This window comes from Mesoplodon bidens, assembly GCF_964165515.1.
Source record: "Mesoplodon bidens genome assembly, chromosome: 3".
In the NCBI taxonomy this organism is placed as follows: Eukaryota; Metazoa; Chordata; class Mammalia; order Artiodactyla; family Ziphiidae; genus Mesoplodon; species Mesoplodon bidens.
The window spans coordinates 1,156,772-1,176,758 of NC_138178.1; the positions used below are offsets into that span (position 1 = coordinate 1,156,772).

General features: G+C 40.1%; 1 protein-coding gene across 2 annotated transcripts in view; it reads left to right on the top strand.

Annotated features, from left to right (window-relative positions):
- The window catches only part of WAC (WW domain containing adaptor with coiled-coil), an 85,085-nt gene that overhangs the window by 2,889 nt on the left and 62,209 nt on the right, over positions 1-19,987 (top strand). The gene's annotated exons all lie outside the window — the stretch shown is intronic.

A 19,987-nucleotide genomic window follows, 5' to 3' on the forward strand; every position in this document is an offset into this window, starting at 1 on the left:
CAATTCTGTATAAAACAAAAGGTGTCAGTCATGTTTCCAGCTTGCAGACGTTACTGTATGGGTATGTCCTCAGAATACTTCATTTGTATTACTTTATTTGACTCCCAAACAAGTGATGTGGAGATACCAGATGCTGACCTGAGCGTCCAACACTGGACTCCAGTGGCCGATAATCAGAGAATGCATTTATGAATGTAGCCTACCAGTACTTTATTAATGGTGAGGGAGATGCAGGACGTTTTTCCAGGAAAGGAACTTTCACCTCTTCAAGTAAAGATTTCGGCTTATTTGGCTCGGTTTATCTTGAGGTCCTTGTTTCTGCTTGAATTTTTTTTTTTTTAAGGAGTTCAGCCGTGTCTCCTAATGGTAAAGTACGAATTTAAAAATTTAGTAGGTATTTTGAGACAGTTCACAGCTTAAAAAAATCATTTGTGATTCAGAAAATTTTTCTTAAGTTTTTGCTGTGAACATTTAAATGAGATTTCTCCTGTTTCCTAGGATCTTATTAATGTAATTTCTATATTTATTCATATATTCACCTTGTTAAAAGTTAGCCTCAGTGGTGTTACCCTTCAGCTGTTCCTTTGCCTCAAGTTCTTTGTGGTAGGTGGAAGGCTGAGAAAAAAAGTTAAACTCTTCACTGTTTTCAGATTTAATGTGGCCAGAATTTACCAAAACAATCAGATTTCATGTCTAAGGGATGCATTGAGGGATAAACCAATTTCGCTGAGGCAGTTAATCTCTATTTTTCCCTGCTATAAGATCTTAAATTGCTTAATAGATAACGTGTTTGAAATAAATATACCCTATTGATTGTGCTTTTATAAACTTCTAAGGAAACTCGGTAGAGTCTCACATGGCTTTCTGTCTGATTTTCAACTAGCTTCTCAATATTTTGCTTAAAAAAAAAAATCCTGCATCTTTTGGTTCTCTTTTTTGCCTCCTAGGGTAGAAGTCAGCTATACTCAGTACGATGAGATACAGAGAAACATTGGCTTCCTCTGTATATAATTACTGGGTTGAGGAAGTTAATAATGATCAGAAGATTGCATTGAGATGGAATATTTGTATGGTTATTGAACAGGAGGGGAATATAGTTCTCCATTAAATATAGTATAGCTTTGTGCTACTTACACAGATAACCTATATATTTGTTTGTAAGTAACAGCAGATGGGTTTGGTTATTTAGTGTTACAAGTTCTTGGACAGAATTACTTAAACTATTAACGTTTTTAATTTTGTGGGTAAATTTTCATACTGTATGTGTAGTCAAGATGATTCTATTACCAACCACTCTTCTGTAGTGGATTTCATTTCAAATGTTAGCTCTTAGAAGGCAGTACTGTTTGCACTGTATTTTGCTTTATCTTTAAAATTTTAGTGACTGTGACTAAGTAGGATGTGACACCTCATCTCCTTATGGATAAGTATCCCAGGTTCTCTTTTAGTGATTATGATCTGATTAATCTGTCATGTATCCCCAGATCCAGGAAGGAGGTCATTTTAAGTACTCTAGGAAACTTCTTTAAATGCTTTCATACATTTACAGTGAACCATGCCTGGTAAATTCTTTTACAGGTGAAATAATCCCAAGAACATTTTGTTGCTCATTCATTCAGCAAACATTGGGCATCTGCTGTGTGTCAGCAGTTGTGTGGTATTCCTGGAAGTAATGCTAAGATGTGATCCTGGCCTTGCAGCTATTCTTAAAAGGCGCTGACTCTGGAGTGCTGGTGGTGGTGGTCTAGCTGCTTGCTTTTTCTGTACTTTTTCTTTCTTCATTTTGATTTTAGTTTTCCTTCCTGCGTGTAGTCCAGATATTTCTTGTTTGCTTTTAGTTTCCTTTTTATTTGTATCTGCTTGCTGATGGTTCTTTAGCTCCATTTGTAAAGAAACTTATTTTTCTGATCTAGTCACTTGCTCAGTTAAACCCCACTTTCTGATTTGCTTTTGTAGCTGTTTGCTCTTCTTTCTCTGGAGCCTTTTAACTAATACTAACTTCATCCCTGACTGTATCGTCTCTCATATACCTGGCTACCATATTACTTTACACTAGGTAGGAATAATAATGAATATCATAAAATCAGATCTACATTCTTGAGCTCAGAGTGCATCTCTACATTCTTGAGCTCAGAGTGCATCTTTGATGTTAATTCTGTGGTTTTTTGTCTTTTTTTTTTTTTTTTTTGCGGTACGCGGGCCTCTCACTGCTGTGGCCTCTCCCGTTGCGGAGCACAGGCTCCGGACGCACAGGCTCAGCGGCCATGGCTCACGGGCCCAGCCGCCCCGCGGCATGTGGGATCTTCCCGGACCGGGGCACGAACCCGTGTCCCCTGTATCGGCAGGCGGACTCTCAACCACTGCGCCACCAGGGAAGCCCTAATTCTGTGTTTTAAAGATGTGAAGTGGTGATTCTTCCCTCAGTTAACACTGATATATTTAGTCATTATACTTTGACTCCAGGTGTGTTTTTTTTTTCCTTGCTAATGAGAGTTTGAAACAGATTTTAAAGGGAATATGTAGTTTTATTACAGGCGTTTTTATTCCCTGAGATTTTTATCTTTAAATAAATATGAATTCAGGGCTTCCCTGGTGGCGCAGTGGTTGAGAGTCTGCCTGCCGATGCAGGGGACGCGGCTTTGTGCCCCGGTCCGGGAAGATCCCACATGCTGTGGAGCGGCTGGGCCGTGAGCCATGGCCGCTGAGCCTGCGTGTCCGGAGCCTGTGCTCCGCAGCGGGAGAGGCCACAACAGTGAGAGAGAGGCCCGCGTACCGCAAAAAAAAAAAAAAAAAAAAAAAATTCAAATATATTTAGATAAGTGTCCACATAACAGTCAAAATCATTATCCAAAGTGAAATGCAAGTGAGTTGGATTATCTGTGCACTCACCATTTGTAAGTAACAACTTAATGTAAGAACCGGTTACTATATTTATTTAACTAATTTCAAATTGATATTTATTTTAGGATTTAAAAAATCTAATAATTTTTATAAGTACCTAGTTTAAGGATGTGTGTATCCTCCCCCCCGCAAAATGGGGCTTTACTGGCATCTGTCCACATCACAGCATATTTTTCTTTCAGTAATTCACTAGATTTCTTCCGTGGCACCTTGGATTTCCTTGAAAAGTGCCAATTCAGAGTAATATATAAAATGACTTTAAGGTATATCATAAATCAGAAAGCAGGGATTGAGGAGGATCGTCACTCTCAGAAATCTGCAGCTAAAAAGGATTTATTCCAGCTTAGTATGTGCAGTTAAAAGAATTAGAGGTTTTTATCCCGTAGGATTTATGAAAGGGAATGTAGATTATCTGTCGTAATTAAGGGAAATTATGTGACATTACAACTTACCTAGAAGGTTGTTTAACTTGGTGGAATAAGTTATTTTTATATATCCCCTGATCTGTCTGCAAAATATCTTTTGTTTAAAAATAACCAAAAACAAGAATCTTAAGGTACACTGGATTTGTTTTTATAGCTTAGACATGTCTTTAAAGGTGCAGCTGACATTCCCCCACCTCAGAAGTATGACATACAATACTGGTTGAACTTGTACTTCTGTGGAATTCTAAAACTCTTTCCATTTCGATAAAGTATGTTTTTCTTTAACGAAACTAGTTCTGAGGATAATTTTACCAAGTAACTTTAAGAATGTTGATAGTACAAATGAGTTTAGGAATGAAGGGTATCTTTTCAAGGATTCTGTAAAGCTGTTCCACAAAACTTCAGCCTCTTGGGTAGGGGTTGTCCCATTTTTCTCATCATCCCTCTAAGAATTAACTGTCAGAAACATACTTGTTAGAAACATCTTTTGGGGGGATATAACTTAGCTCAGTTGGTTAATTGAAAAATATTCTTTATTGGTTCCCTGATTTGTGGGACTTAGCAGTGATCTTGCATAGCTTTTTAGTTAGCATTCAAATACCTTTGAGTACAAAGGAAAAATTGCCCTTAGTGGTTACATTTCTAAAGATTTTAAAGTTTTTAGCTGCATAATGAAAGCTTTTATTTATTTATGTTTTGTCATTTAGCTATATCTGGAGAAATTTGGAAATGTATTTAATACAATTGTCAAATGACAGTTACTGTAACATTTGAAGGAATTGTTCAGTAGGGAGTAGTTGGGGATAATTGGTGTTTTTATAGTTTTTAAAGTATAATTTAGTAATGTTTTAGTATGTTCCCATTAAATAATAGACTGATAACTGCACAGTATGGTCTTACAGTTATTCATATAACTTTACATTTGGAATAAAACAAAATATGCTGTGCGTTTGTAATGTTAGAAAGTACTATAAAAATGAACAGTCTCATTTGATCCTCATTGACCTTGGAAGGTAGATAGTACAGATAGTATCCCTGTATTACAGTTTATAGATGAGTGAAGATTTACTTTTATGAAAGGAACCCATAGTGACAGATTAGTCTAGAAATTAGTCCTCTCTACTCTGGTAACTTGTGTACACTGTTGGAGATGAAACATTCAGGCATATTTGAACTTTATTTGGTGGGTGTTTACTGTATTACAAATTAGTATAAAGATGACATTACTTGTATCTTAATGCTCCAGATACATCTTAACGAATTATAGTAGGGTATCAACATCAGGGCATTGAGTGTGTGTGTGTGTGTGGGGGGGGTTCTAGACCAGATGATCATGTTAGTGTACTTTTAAAAATAAGTTTTAATGGAAAAGCTTGCCAATTTTACTAGGAAGAAGCCATTTTTCTCAAGTTAAGCCCTCGTATACGGAGACTTGTTTTCAGAGCAACTTGGAAATTTCGTACAGAATCTAAAATTTACTGATACTTGAATTGTTTTTCTGTCTAGTGAAAATAGATAACTATTACCTATTTTTATTGGTCCAGTGTATATATAGTAAGGTAATAAAGTAGGCAGATAGGTTTGCATTGGGTTTCCATAGGTTAGTTAAAAAAGACCACAGGAAATAGGTATTCCATTTCAAGAAGAACAGAGTAGGGTTGGTGGATAAACAGTTGTAATATTTCAACTCTTCAGTATTCCTTAATTTTAGGAGATACATGCTCTAAACATTTGTGTGTGTGTTTGAACACATACCATGTCATTTGTCTCGTCATGACATTTTAACCTGTTGTTATTCTTAAAAAAGTGGTTATTATGTATTTATGATATAATGGATTTCAATTTCACAATCAAATATTTTGGAATGGTTTACTTTGATCTTTTAAGGCAGTCTCAGTTGAACTGTTTTAGTTGTGCAAGATGTATTTAAAGTTCTTGGTGTAACACACTTAGGATTTCTGGTCCATAATTCACAGAAAATTTATATATTCTAGGTTGTCTTCCTGTTGAGGCTCTGTTTGTCTTATTCTGTTGTGCAGAATGGTTTTGATTTACGTAGTGAACCATTTTGTTTTGATGCTGGAAAGAGTGGAGCTAGCAATGAGCTGGGGTATCTTGGTAGAGATTCTGTACCTGGGACCACATCTGTACCTGGACTCTGCTTCTGCGACCCTGTGCTAAAAACTGGAGATATTGTTCGTCAGTCATTTCAAAACCAGTTATTTAGGGCTTGAAAATATATCCTATGAAGACTCTCCTTTTTATGATTTACATGATGCTTCGTAATCTTGAAAGACCTTTTACATTGTTTTTCACCTGGTCCCATAACCCATTGAATTAGGCTGGTCAGGATTATTCCTGTTTTACTGATGACATATAATCTAATTATTTAGCCTACAATTAATTGTTGAAAGTAGAAAGCAAGTCTTTTTGCTACACATAAAACCTTATCTCTACCTTAAAGTTGTACTCCAGCTGTAACCACTTAGTACAGATCTTCCTGGACTTACAGTGGGGTTACATCTCGATAAACCCATCAAAAGTTGAAAATATCGTAAGTTGGAAATGCATTTAATACGTGTAACCTACCTTAAATGTGCTCAGAACACTTAAATGAGCAAAATCATTTTGGGTAAAATCGTCTAACAAAGCCTGCTTTACAGTAAAGTGTTGAATGTCGCGTGTAACTTACTGACTGCTGTACTGAGGGTGAAAAGCAGAATGGCTCTAAGCGTAAGGGTGGTTTGCCTTCTGGTCACGTGGCTGACTGGGAGCTCCGATCCTGAAGGCTTGTCCTACTGCATGTCGCTCGCCTGGGAGAAGAGCAGAATTCACAATTACAAGTGTGGTTCCCACTGCCTGCCTGTTGGCTTCCACACCATTGTAAGGTCAGCAGATCCTAAGTCGAAACATGGTGATTCTGGGACTGTCTGTACTTAAAGTAAAACTGTTGTTCCCTCCTCCTCCTATCTGGGCTCTGCAGGACCTCTTGAATGGTGTCCCACATCTTTTATGCTTCACACAGCACGTAGCCAGACTAGTCCAGTTAAAATGACAGCTTACATCACTGTCACGCTCGAGACCCACCCTTGACTGTGTTACTTAGCGAGGCCTGTAATAAGCCCTGTGTAACCTGGTGTCTGGGTACTTTTTTGGCCTCTTCCCCTCGTTTGTGCTGCTCTGTCCATATTGGCCCTGCGGCGGGTTTGTTCTTGTCTCGAGCTCTGCACATCATGCTCCTCGCTTCTGGGATGTTCATCTTTCTGTATGTCCCCCTGGTGCCGTCTCTCCAGTAGGGTGTCCGCTGAAGTGCCACCCTCTCCCAGAGGCCTTACCTGCCATTCCAGTCACTCAGACAACCGTCCTATCATCGCCTATCCTTCCCACTGCTTTGTTCCTTCTTTGTACTTAGGTGACCTGATGTTACCGCCTTCTTGTCATTGTGTTACAGCACGTGTTCCTGGAAGTTACCGTGCCATGCAGAGTGCACCCCAGGGTTTATGGGGGGGACGTGGGTGGGGCACAGGACTCCAAGAACACTGTCGGCGGCATGTTAGGAAGAGGGGGAGCCTTGCAAAGATCTTGCACAACTTTGTTAAACGGTCATGGAGTACACTAACGATGCAGTAGATACGGCATTTTACTTTGACGAAGACCTGAAGTTAGCAGCTTGTGGAAGGGCTGCAGTTTGTGAGTTACTGTGAAGTGATGGAAGGAGGGTTATCTGAAATAACCCTTTGAACATTGTCACCGACTGTGAATGGATGTGACCCGTGACTCGGACGCTGAGCTGGGGTAGCTGGCAGGTATTAGAGGCGTCTGTGTCTGTGCCGTGAATCCCCGTGTAGCTTGGTCCAGCTGGGTGCAGCTCGTGTTTCTCCCAGGTGAAGTTGCTTGTAGGTAAGTGGGGAAATCTTGTGTCATGCTCAGGTAGTTTCCTGATAAACCAATAGTGCTCAAACAAATTTGCATTTTTTGAAAAAGAATGTTATAGCAGGACTGACAGTTTTGCTTGTCCTCTGGAACATCCTCCACCAGAACAGGGAGTAAATTTGTGGGTGATTTTATCCCCTTGTATCCCTGTTGCCTGGAACAGTGCCTGACACCTTGGCAGGTTTTAGTAAATGGGTGGATGAAACACTATTGGGATTGTTAAGATTGAAAGGGAAATGAAACTGGTTTTCTGGAATAGGGCTCCTCAAACGTGCTTGTGTATGCTGAGCATCTGGGGGTCTTGCTGAAATGCACTTTCTAGTTCAGCAGTTCTGGGGTAGGGCCCGAGGGTCTGCCTTCTTAACAAGATCCCAGATGTTGCCATGTTGTTGGCTGCACGGGAGTGACAGGGTCTTAGAGCAGCACTGCCCAGTAGAAACAAAGTGAGCCACAAAGGCGAGTTTTCTAGTAGCGCCATTGAAGTAGAAGTGAGCTTTAGTATATTTTATATAACCTGACGTATCCAAAATATTCTCATTTCAGCATGCACTGGATGTTTTAAAAACTATTAAGATTTTTTTTTATAATCCTTTTTTTGGGCAAAGTCTTTGAAATCTGGTATTTTACGCTTATAGCATATTTCAGTTGGGACTGGCCACATTTCTTGTGCCTACTTGCCACATGTGGTTAGTGGCTACTGAATTGGACAGTACAGTTCTGGAGGATATGATCACCCTGTTGACCTATTTAGCTTAACATGTTTTCTTGTTTTTCTAAAGAAATTTTTTATCCGCTTGATTTCTGAAACAGCATCTTTATGCCAGGCAGAGTTGGAGTTAATGGGCCCTTGAACAGTATAGTGCTGCTTGTACTACAATTTTTCTTTGTTAATACGAATTTGTTATAGAAAAACTAGAAAATGTAGAGAAGGGGGAAAATGAAATCGCCTCAGATCCTGTCGGTAGTTTTCATAGGACTTATTTTTGTGCCATAACATATGAGAAGGATCCTATACATAGCCTTTGCAGTTTTTATTAAAAATGGTTTCATATTATGGGGTTATTTGCCTCATCTTTAGTATATTTTCACAGTGGATTCAGTAGACACTTGGTGTTGGCAGTATCAATCTGAGAGGACTGACCAGGCATACTTTTAGTTAGTGCTCAGAGAATGTGAATACTTATCTCTTACCCTTAACCAGTGGGTGGAGCCATCTTTCAGTTAGATTTGTGTTTTAGTCCAGTCGCTGAAAACGTGTAGCTGGGTGCTGACTTCAGGCATGTCACTCGCTCTGTGTTTTTGTGTCCACTCCCTAGGATTGTTGTGGGATTGAATGAAAATTACAAACCTTGGAACACTTGTGAAGCATCTAGCCAAGTGCTCAGCCTGTGACATAGTACATTATTATGTTTATTCTTATTCCTGTGACTGATGAGGAGTTGGTGTCAGACCAGCAGCCCCAGTCTCAAGCTACTGCTTCTTTCTTCCTTCTTCCTTAGGAAGGACCATCCTGGGTATTTCACTTGCCAGGTGAGGAGTCTGATCGGTGAGAGTTACGTGCAGGGGCTGCAGGGCCGTGCTAGCTTGTTACCTGCTCATCCAGAGCTCTGCAGTGGAGAGGGTTTTAGGATTGATGGACGGGTAAACCAAAACACACATTTCGGGTAATTACCCCAAATTTGGCTGTCTATTCAAATCACCTAGGAAGCTTTTAGAGCTACAAGTTCCTGACTCCATCTGAATTATCATCAGTTAGAGCAGTGGGGGGCGGGTGGGGAGGGGAGACTAGAAAACTGAATTTTTAAATAAACACTGGTTTAATTTAGATACATGCAGACTGTAGACCTAGGGGGGAGTACGCACAAGAGGAGGAGCGCTGAGATGGACATGAAGGGGTGTGAATTTTCTTGTTAGGGGTCTAGAAGTCAGAGTGGTGGTTTGCCAGATCATACTGTGTGCTTTCTTGAGTTTCAGAGAACTTTCTTCTCTGTCACCTTCTTTTCTGATGCACAGATAATAGTATAATTTGTATACAGTTACGCATTAAATAGCTCAGTTAGCTGGGAAGGAGAGGAGTTTTTCACCAGTATGAGCAGCTGGCCAGGCCAGCAGGACATGTTTGGGTCGTATCTGAAGCTGCCGCTCTTACTTAGATCAAGTGTTTCTGGCACACACACCCCCATTCCCGTGCAGTCCGGCTTTCCTGAGACAGCCCAGTGCTAGGCTTCATTTGGTTTTTGTTTCTTCGGAACACAGGGCCTTGACCCGAGTTGGCGCGCTCAGGCCGACCTCAGGTGCTAGCAAACCGTCTTCTTGCAGCTGGCCCTGAGAAGTAGAGCGGGCCGTCGGACGATGTGGGGTTAGGGTGCCAGCCAGCCCCCTCCCCCGTCGCCGTTCTGTGTATGACTTTACAGTCAAGCGTCCTTACCCGCCGTTCTGCGCTTCAGATTCAACTAACTTCAGCTCATGTAGTGCTGTGAAATGTGTATATTGGGGAAGAAATCTGCCTGTAAGTGGACCAATGCAATTCCAACCTGTGTTGGTCAAGGGTCAACTGTAATTGCATTTTGAAGGAAACTTAGGATGAGCGTGTTTGATGTATTTAGATAGTGCTAGTCTTTTGGTTTAATCTCTGATTACTTCTGAATTGTATGGCGGTGTGCCCGAAGAGCATGGCATTGTGTTGGCATCTTCTGAAGGGTTTTGACCTGTACTGTACCCGTAGAACTAGTCCTTTGTGGTAGCCAAAAAGCAATACGAGTAATAGATGTTATTTTGGAATATTTTGGCTCAGATGAGAAGATCATGGTAAATATTTCTGCATTTAATAATGCATTTGTGAAGAATAAGTTTCCAGCCTCTTCCAACTTCATAAAAGTATGTGCTGGTGGTTTATGAAAACATTTATTGAAGCCCTGGGGAAAACATGGGAGTTGGAACACAGTAAGATAGGCTGTTAGAAGTGGTGTTCTCTCCTGTCCCACAGCCTTTTCTGTGACGATGTGTTCCTGCTGCCTGTTGGCTCCTATCAGTGTTTTAAAGTATTTATATTTAATACTCTATGCATAGAGATGAGTCTCATTTATCATGGGACATTTAAGTTATAAAGAATATTCTTAAGGGTTAAGTCACAAGGCTGTAGTGTCTAAAGCTGTAGACCAGCCTCAGTTTTGTATTTTTGTGTAATTATGGTAGTTCCTTTGTAACGTAACTTAAATGTCAGTGTTGATTATTTTGCAGAAGTAGACCCAAGGCACTCGGTCCCTCCAGATTCCCTCGTCAATTTGATTTGGGCTAGATTGTTTTATTATTACCTTGACAAGGAGTTGGGTGAGTCCCTGATACTGACTCTCATAATTTAGGGGTGTTCTTGATTCTTGGGAAGAACAGGTTTTAAAATGTAGCACTCATTTTAGTATTTAAATGTCAAACTGTTATTTTTAGTGCAGAGATAAGGAATTACTGTTTAGTTTATGTATTAGTTGATTTTCGTTTTCATTAAGTAAGGTCTCCTTAGAGCAGGAGAACTACTGGTGGGGTCTTCCTGCTTGCTGTTGAGTTGGACTTTTGCGGGCACCATGTCGTGATTAGCTCAGGGGATGACACACTATTCATGACTTCCCCTTGTGTCCTTGCACATGGGCACGCTGTATAGTTGGGCTTTGAGGTTGTCCTTTTGTGTGCTGATGTGGGGCACGTTAGCCAACCTTTGATTATATAAAGCCGTGTATTGTTAGCACTGCTTGTTGTACTATAGATTTGAGGTGATGAGGATTTGGATTAAGATGGTAGAAGTAGAATTTAAAGAGGATTGCAGTTGATATGCATATTTTGAGGGAAAAACAGATTTCTGGTGTCAAATCTAGATAGATAGGTTTGGACATGTATTTGTCATTGGGTGACCTCTTTATTGCTCTTACAATCTTGTTTGGGAACCGTATCAAAATTTCACTAATATAGAAACTTCTGGTTCCTACTTTGATAATGTAGAATGGATTGACATGTAAATTTTCTGAACTTTGCTGCTTTGGTCATATTACATAGATTTTAATGTAGACTTATAGAGTGATTTCATTTTAATTCAGGCCTAAAGGTGATTTCAGTTTTGATTTTCCTTTTTTTTTTTTTTGTAAGTCCAGGAGTATTTAGAAGTGTCTCCAAATTTCTAAATGAATGTTGTAAATTGGCATTTTAAAAATTATTATTTGGTTTTTTGTTATTCTAATTTTATTGGCCTTTTGGAATTAAGATTTTTTTCTCATTATCTCAGAATACTTTAATTACAGCACATATTTTTGAGGTGTTTGAAAATAATGTATTTTTCTCTTCGGTACAAAGAACTGTTTAGATCAAGTTCTTTAATTCTGTCATACATTACTGTGTAATAGAAATCCTTTTATTCTTAATGTTTACTTGATCTGTTTTCTGACAGGTGAGAAAGTTTTCCAATATGATAGTTGATTTCACTTATTTATTATTAATTAATTAATTTATTTATTTGCGGTACGTGGGCCTCTCACTGTTGTGGCCTCTCCCGTTGCGGAGCACAGGCTCCGGACGCGCAGGCTCAGCGGCCATGGCTCACGGGCCCAGCCGCTCCGCGGCATGTGGGATCCTCCTGGACCAGGGCACGAACCCACGTCCCCTGCATCGGCAGGCGGACTCTCAACCACTGCGCCACCAGGGAAGCCCTCCCTCTCTTTTTTAAAAATTGTTTCTGACTCTTCTCCTTTTGGGGTTTGTGTTAGATGTGTTTTGGTTCTGTTCTTGTCTCTTACTTGAAGAGATAAAAAGGTGTTTGGATACTTTTTGAATGAGAGTACGTTGTACTCTAGGGAGAAGAATCCCATGGCAGGTTCTCCTGGTGCCATATAATTATAGTGAAAGCTGTGTTCATTTTGTCCACCTGTTGAAAGTTTTATTTTGGATGATTTAATTTTTAAATAACTTATTGTAATTTGATGACTGATTCAGTAGAAATACTCTTGAGATTTTATATTATGTTCTAGTTTTTCCCATGTCAAATATGTGTCCTCAGAAAGTTTTCTGTCTGGGTTTGGTTTATCTCTTCCATGTTACTGGTTTTCTCATACGTTTGCTGTTTGAAGTTGTCCGTTCATATTTGGGGAGGAGAGTCTAGGTTAGGTAGCCACTGTCCAAAAGAACGTTTGTGTAGTTGAAAATGTTCAGTGTCTGAGCTCTCCAGTATGGTAGCCACTAGCCACGTGTGCCTGTTGAATGCTTGAAATGTGGCTCATGCAACTAAGACGTTTTAGGGGTTTAAAATTTAAATTTAGCCCATCGGTGTTATGGCATCTTCTTTCTATAATATTGAGATTTCTCTTTTCGCAGTTGCTAGTAATCTCTTGGTTGCCAAGTCCACTGAAAACCTTCCAGTCGTTCTTTCACTTGAGTCCTTTGAAGTGATTTCTCCCTCCTTATCGGTAGTTTTTTGATTCTTCATTACGCTGTCTTTGCTTTCCATGCTGCTGTTACAAGCTCGTCCTGAGCTCTGAGTCTCATTGGTCTGCACTGACTCGTTAGTGTTTTCTGCGTCGTTCTGTCCTTGCTGTGCACCCTCTCCTTGGATTTCTGGGTCCACATACCTTTTGGTCATTAGGCATGTTTCATGGGACGTTCCTAACTTGAGTATTCTCTGTCTTGGTTAATACTTGGGAAGTTATCCTTGATTCCTTTTCCTTTCCTTTCCTCCTGTGTTTAGGAGGAATCCTAGACCTCGTGGAGGCTCTAAATCTAAGCACGTTACATACGAGCCACATGACTGTGCAGATCTGGGAGTTTTGCTCCCTGCTTCCTCATATGCCTACCTGGGTGGTCTTCCTGCTTGGTATACGTAGGGGACACTGAGGTGAAAAGAAACTGCTGTTATGTTCACGCTGGAAAGTTGGCATCTCAGAATAGAGTTTCTGCTTGTAAACATAGCTAGAGGGCTTCCCTGGTGGTGCAGTGGTTGAGAGTCCGCCTGCCGATGCGGGGGACGCGGGTTCGTGCCCCGGTCTGGGAGGATCCCACGTGCCGCGGAGCGGCTTGGCCCGTGAGCCATGGCCGCTGAGCCTGCACATCCGGAGGCTGTGCTCCACAACGGGAGAGGCCACAGCAGTGAGAGGCCCGCGTACCGCAAAAACAAAACAAAACAAAACAAAAACCATAGCTAGAAAATTTGAAGAATTGAAAAGCTTCCGAGTCACCGTGGCCAAGAGTCCAAACTTTTCTCAGCCCCCCTCTCCTTTCTCTCTACTACAGTCGCGTAGAAACTACTTGCCCAGTCCTAGAATATCAGATACTTTTCTCCCCCTTGTATGTGTTTTTCACAGCCAAAACTGTCCTCTCACTACTCCTACCCCACCTTGTTTTTCTTGGCAAACCTCTTAATCCTTCAGGATCCCAGTTCTTTTATTGTATGAAGCTTTCCTTGAACCTATTTCTCTTACAGTTCCTGTCCAGTGAATTGTAATTGTTCACATATGTGGTTTGCCTACTCTAAGCTCCTAGAAGGCAGAGACTGTGTTTTAATTTTAATTGTATCAGGGCCTGGCGTATAAATGTAGGTGCTCAGCACTGTTAAACTTACATGCCATTTTACATATCTAGTACATGTGAGAAACGGGTGAGTGGTAGTAAACCTCGGAGAGTTTTCAGGTGCATTTACTATTCTAGAATTCTTAGGTTGGATTGAAGTTGCTTTTTTACTGTTAGTGAAGGAAGCAAGCAGTTTATTCACATTTTCAGGAAACTATCTAAATAAACTTTTTAAAAAATTGTGTATAGTAATTGGTATGTTAATTCCAACACATTATTACCAGTTCTTTTTTTTTTTTTTTGCCGTACGTGGGCCTCTCACTGTTGTGGCCTCTCCCGTTGCGGAGCACAGGCTCCGGACGCGCAGGCTCAGCGGCCATGGCTCACGGGCCCAGCCGCTCCGCGGCATGTGGGATCCTCCCGGACCGGGGCACGAACCCGTGTCCCCTGCATCGGCAGGCGGACTGTCAACCACTGCGCCACCAGGGAAGCCCTACCAGTTCTTTTAAGTCACCTTGATAGTTAGACTGCTATCAGTTGCCTTATGATAAACTATAATATACTATATTTAATTTGAATAGTGACATTTAAAACTTTACAGACTCTTTTACTAATTTTTTTACTGTTCCTTTTGTAAATCGTTTCTCAAATCCTTTTAAATTCATGCACCACCCACTATTTAAGGAGATCTTACAGTTGTACTTTCTGTGATATATTTAGGCAGGACAATAAGGTGAGTTTTTGTTGTTTTGTGGGGCTTTTTTTTTTTTTTGGTTGTTGGTCTTTTTTTTCCCCAAATTTCCTTATATTTGAATATTCAATAAGGTTTTTCAAGCTTACTGAAATTAAGAATTTCCCAGAAATTCTCACATGTGGTGCTCCATTTCTTTCACCCTTGAGAATTACTGCTCTAATTATTTTTAATTAGTGATTCATTGTGTTGTGATTTTATTCCTAAAAGTGACTAAAATGTTAACTGAAGATCATTTTTTATCAGCAAAAAAAAAATACAACTATAACATAGCATACTTTGGCTCTTGACAGTAAAATTTTGACAGTAAAATTATGACTTCTAAAAGTAAACTCATTTAAAGAACATAGACTATTTCAGTCCAGCAGTGGCTCGGTTGAAATCTTTTGGGGTTGAATTCACATCTTGTTGAAAATCAAGAGCCATAGTAACATATCAATCTTAATTTCTCTTAAGTCCCATTTTGTTTTTGATCTGAAACAGTGTTAACCAAACAATATTAGCCAACTTTTCTCCTACCTTAGTTACCAGTATTTTCACTGAATTATTAGTTATTTTTAATAGTAAAATACATCTTCAGTGATTAAAGAATTGGCCTCAGATATTTGAGTGCATGTACTGTAGGCTCTCAGAGGAGGAGTACTTAAGTGCGTGTAAGTTTCCATCATTGGAGACTCCTTAAGGTGAGTGCTTTAAAGGCTACTGTCTACTGTTCTGTATGTGTGTATTCTAATGTTTATTATCTTTTTAAAGATCATCACATAATTTATCACCTTTCCAATTTTTTCTCTCAATGTTTATTAAGGATATGTGTGGTTTTTAAAAAGCTGTCTTCTGGCTTAAAAGCACTAATTTATTTTTGCGATGTTGGAATAGTGTATCATCATGCTTTATCCTCTGTCAGGTGGAGAAAATCAGGCTTGTTGGTCAGAGTGGTACCTAAGTTGGGTTTGTTAGCCGTCTCTTCTTGGACATACTAGATATTCCCTCTATGTAACCTTTCAGTATCACTAAGACTGCTGTCAGTGGAGGAAGGCCAGGAAGCATATGGGGACCTTCTGTTTTGTGTTCTGCAGTGTTATTTCAGAAGACGCTTATTGGGTGGCATTTGGGTTTTTAATACACATGTCAAAGCATCGTGTTAAAGAACTACTACCAAGTAAAATTTGAAACGTAAAAAAAAGAAAACGTTGAATCATAGAGCCAGAACTCTTTGAATATTGACTGGATTCTAATTGTAAGGAAGTTCCTTTTTTTGGGTTTGGATATATGTATCTTTTAGGATGGCATGATGTTAGGAGAGAGAGAGAGAGCATTGTTAACTTGGTAACAAGGATTAGGTGAGAAAATTGTAAGGTGAAAGAGCACCAGTCTTGAGGTCTGGATGTTGTAGTTTTTGTTTGCTGGTTCTCAGCTTTTTGACTATGGGCAAATCATTTAATTTTTTGACTGCTTTCTTTTTCCTTCCCCTTTTTTAAACAAGGTTGAATTTGATAATCTCCAAGGTCCTTTCCAAATAAATGGCTTGAAATGTGTGCAGGAGAACCTTCTGAATTTTTGTGCTTTACTTTGTGCTTTCACATGTTTGCTGTGTGTCTGTCCTGCCGTTGCATGGTAACCAAAGCTCTCTCCCTGCCACAAGTGTAGCATGTATGGCTTTTTTGTGTGTGTGTGGGAACCTTTGGAATATTTCTCTCCAGTGTTCGTGTAGTATTTTCATCGCTGTATATAGAGAAGGATAGAACAGCATGATGGTTTCCTCTGCCTTCATGAAGTTTAAGTTGAGAAATAAGGCCGAGACTTTTCAAGACTATTATAAACAGAAGCCCTGAAGTTTTCACTGTATGGTATATACTTTAAAAATCATTTTTGTTTATGTAAAAAAGTGATTTAGTTTGTGACCTTGTCAGTACAGCTTCCAATTTAAGTCTTAAGTTGCCTACTAAATATAGTATTTTGCTTTGTCGGGAAATAATCATTTTGACTCTCAAGATGCTGAGTATTAAATATTTTAAACTTACTCTATTGGTCAAATACCATTTTCTGGTGGATTTACTTTTAAAAAGGGAAGAAATAATAATTTCATATTTCAGAAATTCTTGTGTATTCTTTATTCTTTGTATTCTTTGTTCTATGTATTCTAGTGTATGTTCTTTTGAACATACAGTCTTTACTGGTTTTTACTTAATAGATGAGATACTTACAAAATTATAAAACAAAGGTGTCATGAAATCATATAGAGCGCCATTTAAGGTTAAGGGAAGAGTCATTACTGGTCTTTTAAGTTTAAAGTATGTAAGTAGAGTGTACATGTTAATACTTAAATTTGATGATTTGTTTTTGGTGAAAATGAATTTTTCAAAATGAAAATAATATGGCATGGGTTAGTATGTTTTTGTAATGCTGTGTTAGGTTAACTGTGTCATGGAATAAGCATTGAGGTGTAGGTGAAGTATCCTGGCTGCCCATTTAACTGCATCTTGGTTTCCTTTCCTTTGCTTCGCTCTTGACTTTCTTAGTGCTGTTACCCTCCCTTACCCCCAGTATCCACTTGCGGACTCGCTTAGATCTTGCCTCTGAAATAGCTCTTGAACCTTACTCATTTTTTTCTAGCTGGGATCGTGATCCCCTCTTGCCTGAATTAAAGCAGTAGTCTACTGTCCCCTCCTCTCCCCAGTTCATTCTCCACACTGCAGCCAGAATCACCTTATAAGAAAAGCACATTTGCTCATTCTTTATGAAAAAATCTTTTGTCTCCCCAGCGCCCTTCAGGTAAAGCACAAATGTTTCAGTGAACATCTTGCTGCATCTCTCTGTGTCTAGCCCTCCTGTAGTTCTCTGAAGCTAATTGAGATCTGTCACACATGGGTAACTTACACGTGCTGTTTCTTTCTAGAATACTGTCTCTCCTCCACTCCCCTTTGCCTCGTTAATTCCTTCCTGTTTTTCAGGCTTCAATTTAGAGGTCGCTTCTCTGACCTCCCAATCTCCAGTCTAGGTTAGTTAGCACATCTGTTATCCCAGGAAACACTTTATTTATGATGGTTACATTGTAGTGTCCAAAACTGAGCTGCTCATTTTCCCCTCTCAAACCTGCTTTTCCCAGTCGTCTGCATTTTGATAAGCAGAGACTATGGCCTCTCAGTTGCTCAGAGCAATAATCTTGAGCCTCCTAACCGGTTTTTCTGCTTTCCTGCCTTCTGACTCCTCAGTTTATTCTCAGGGCAGCAGACCCTCTCGAAGGTTCTTAACAATGGCCCGCAGGTCCCCTGTGTGCTTTGTGGCCGCAGCGTTGTCACCTCCCTGACATTCTGTCTCTAGACCCTCCTGTCGACTTGCGGAGATGAGAGCACTGACTTCCTTGACTCTCCTCGAGCGCGTTCGGCACCTGCCTGCCGCACGATCTGTCTGCCTTCCCACTGGGCATCTCGGGTAGCTGCGGTCGGCCACTTAGCTGGTTTGAAAATGATACTTTAAAATGTGCCATTCAGAGTCAGTGCTAAGGAGTAATGATATTGAGTGAATTGAAATGGGATAGTCGGAAAGATGACAGTGACATCTGTGGTTCTCACCCAGGGCAGCAGCAGACTGTTCAAATGCTTGGTTTCTCATGAATCTTCTCCCCTCAGGGGACTAAATATCTAACCTTAGACTAAATCCAGTGCATTTATTTAGGTCTGCAGAGGGTTTTTTGAACAAAAAGTGAACATATACTATGAAATATACTGCCAGTAGTTTTAAGTCTTGTCAGTTTTTCTGTGTTCTTCAGAATATACTTCAGTATGTTTCAGAGAAATCTATGTTTATCATATTTTAGAGAAGCGTTCTGTTTTTTGTTTTTTGTTTTTTCCATGGTCAGAAACATGTACCATTGTTTTTCAGAGTGTGGTCCAGGGACCATTTACCCCAGAATCACTTGGGGTGTTTAAAATACCACTCAGTTCCACCTGAGTCAGAACCTCTGGGTGCTGAGACCTGAATGTCAGCAAATTTAACTTGCAGGTTGGTGCACATAAAAGTTGGACAACCACTGCTCTGTGCTGTATGAATGATGGAGTCCCATGGTGAATCCCACGGTATGGTAGTGGCAGAAAGTCTGGGAGAAGCTTTAGCTTGAAGTCTTTTAACACTTAAAAATGTTTTAATTTAAATATATTTAAAACTTTAAAGAACTATAAGTTAAAACTTGGATACTAAGCGAACATGAACCCTTTAAGTCTGCGGAAGGTATCCTTCATTTTCTCCTGGAAGCAAGTGTGACAAACTTTGGGGCTGAATAGGATCCAGTTGGAGTTGTCAGCACTCACACGCCTTCTAATTCTTAATGACATTTTGTCTCTAGTGTCTCACACTAGAGAACTTTGGAATAACCTGTGATTCAAACACTGTGTTTGAGTCATATGTACAGTGTGTAAAGATTTTTACAAACCTCTGCTTTCTAGGCAAATGTCTCTTCTGTCTTAGTGCTTTCAAAAAATTTCAGGTATTTGTTACAGTAATTGTGGACTGTTTTACACTAGCACTCAGCTTTTGGCCTGGATGTGAATGGGTTATTTTTGGTTGTAGAAGACTGTGTCTCCTGCCTGCCAGCAGTGGTTTCCTTAAATGGAAACTTCTCATTTTTGTCATAAAATGTATAACAGTTTTAAGATGGAGATTGTCCTAAACATTTGAGACTGGTAATGCATAAGTCAAGATTACTTAACTTGAAACAGTCTATTTCTAATAAAAATAGGTGGTTATCTATACCCTGAGGTGTTCAGAAATTAACTTGAGTACCTGTGTTATCAGTTAATAAACTGTTGGGTAGCGGTCCTCAACCTTTGCGGCACCAGGGACTGGTTTCGTGGAAGACAGTTTTTCCACAGGGCAGGGGAGTGGGGTGATGGGGGTGCAGATGAGGCTCCGCTCCCTCACCAGCCGCCCACCTCCTGCTGTGCGGCCCCGTTCCTAACAGCAGCCCACGGACCGGTACTGGTCCGTGGCCTGGGGGTTGGGGACCCCGCTCTGAGGCATAATTTAATGCATTTTCAGTGCCAGTAAAAATCACATATTGAGGCAGTGTAACAACAGTATTATAAAACTGTATTAATGGTATACATTATCATTACCTATACTAAGGATATGAGATGTAGCAAGCTCGGGTCTTTAGAGAGGAAACTTTACTTCTGTGAAATTATTTTTCCTGCTGCCGCTTACCTTGTTCTCCAGTGTTACGCACGACAAACTACCTTGATAAACATTTATTTATTTGGCTGTGTCGGATCTTAGTTGCGGCACGTGGGATCTTCACTGATGCACACGGGGTCTTTAGTTGTGGCATGCAGCCTCTTAGTTGCAGCATGCATGTGGGATCTAGTTCCCTGATCAGGGTTCATACGTGGGCCCCCTGCATTGGGAGTGCAGAGCCTTAGCCACTGGACCACCAGGGAGGTCC